Here is a 1,946-nt window from a genome sequence, read left to right as displayed (position 1 = left end):
GGAGACTCGAGCATTTTTGTATGCGGGATGCCGGGTGCCGAGCTTTTTTTTTTTTCCCTAGGTTCTTATACAACTTTGGCGCTTGGGATTCTGCACATCCTTCTGTCTCCAGTTTCTCCATTTTTAAAAGGGGTTTTAGTTGCTGTACTTTATCCAGTAGTACTGGGGATTTTGTTTGCAACCAGTTTGGCAACAAGCACCTTTAAGTTATTATAAGAATAGTATGTATCATTTTAGCATTTTTGACATAACTAAGGAGAAAGTTGAATACGTAAGCTAGAGGCGTTAACAGAATGGATACACCTCCAATTTCATGCACAAGTGATTGGACCTCCGTCCAGGGTGGTTTAATTTTGGGGCAATGCTAGAAACCATGTAAAAACCAGATTTTGATTGTGAACATCTAGGCCACGCCTGTAGTCTGGCTGGGTATATGGGGTGAGGAGGAATATCAAAACCATATATCACACCATGTATTATTTTGAAGTGGGTTTCCTACAATCTTTCGTTTGTTATGGCCTTTCTCATGGAGGCCCAAACTTCAACCAGCTTTGGGGACATCTCCGGATCCCGGAATTACCGTACCCATCAACGAGACATTTTCTGGTATTATCCACCCTACCCTAAATCAATGATATAGGTCAGAGATAGAATGTCCCTGTGGGGGTAGCCGTATAAGTAAGTCAATTGGGTTCATTACCGCCTCTTTAGAGACATCAGCTAGTCTGGTACATAGGAAGCCCCGCATCAGTGCATATGGTAGAAAGTGCACCTTGGGTAAATCGTATATATCTCGCAGCGCCTTAAATGTTCTGTATCTAGGTTCTTTATGGTGAAGGAAGTGTTGAACCATCATAATGCCTCTGTTACGCCATAGCTAAAATATTTTATTGAACTGTCCCTCCTTGAACTCCAGATGTCTCCATAAGTCCATATGCTTTGACAGTTTGAATGGTAGCCTATAGGTTTTACGAGTTACTTTTCAAGTGGCAATAGTGTCTCTTGCCAAAAATATGGAACGCTTCACGACTTTGCGTGTCATCCTTGCACGGGGGCCATGCTAATCTTCTTTGTATCGTTCCAATTTTAGTATATGTACTGCTGAAGCAAGCACTGACACATCAGTTTTGATGCACTAGTCCACCCTCCCTGCGCTAAACAGAAAAACGTACTACGCTGCACTTTTCTGTCCGGCTATGGAGGCTGGACCAGTCCATTAATTATGTCTGACCCTGGCATAAAAGCATTGGCCAGACACAAATGATATATGGGAACCCATTCTAAGCTTCTGCAGAGTGGTGATGGCTAGGGTCCTTTTACACGGCGAGACCCTGAAGATTATCGTTCAGTGTAAACTTTTAAAGTGCATGCCCCGACTGAACGACAAACGAGAATTTTTTGCTTCTCGCTAGTTGCTCAGTTTTTCCATGCAGAAACTGAACAAGGGATTGGCCCATATAAAGAGGCAGTATCACTTATGAATGACTGTCTATTTATTGTAAATGGAGGAGGGAGGGCCGTAACAATCCCCAACACGCTCCACCTCCATTCACTGAGCAATGATCGTTCATCTGTAAAGGCACAGGAGGGATTATCTCTGGGATGACCTGTTGGTGTAAAAGGGCCCTTATAACTCTGCGGGCCACCTCCCTAAAGAATTCCAATCTTGTACAATTGAATTTAGCAGAACTACAAAATAACTACTTTTCTGGCTGCGTCAAAAATGTCTGGATTTTATAGGTCCCTTACCTTTTAGCCCATCCAGGTAGTGCAGATGTGTCTGTGAGGATAACACGCTCCAGGGAAACTTATAATATTGTCAAATTATGGTAAAATGATCTCAAGAGTTACAACACCATGAAAATTCAGTGTCAGTTGTCCATGGATCCATCCATATGAGTCTACGTCTACAGGCACATCCGTAAGTAGATCCGCATTCATCAATA

General features: G+C 42.7%; 1 non-coding gene across 1 annotated transcript; it reads right to left on the bottom strand.

Annotated features, from left to right (window-relative positions):
• Positions 1–1,007: 1,007 nt before the first annotated feature.
• On the bottom strand, positions 1,008–1,114 carry LOC136588887 (U6 spliceosomal RNA). Its single transcript, XR_010787687.1, has one exon. It is a non-coding gene; the product is annotated as a U6 spliceosomal RNA (small nuclear RNA).
• Between the last annotated feature and the right edge of the window lie 832 nt (positions 1,115–1,946).

Source organism: Eleutherodactylus coqui, chromosome 13, assembly GCF_035609145.1.
Source record: "Eleutherodactylus coqui strain aEleCoq1 chromosome 13, aEleCoq1.hap1, whole genome shotgun sequence".
NCBI lineage: Eukaryota > Metazoa > Chordata > Amphibia > Anura > Eleutherodactylidae > Eleutherodactylus > Eleutherodactylus coqui.
The sequence above is the reverse complement of the archived record's forward strand: the minus strand, read 5'-3'. Positions and strand labels throughout refer to the sequence as shown.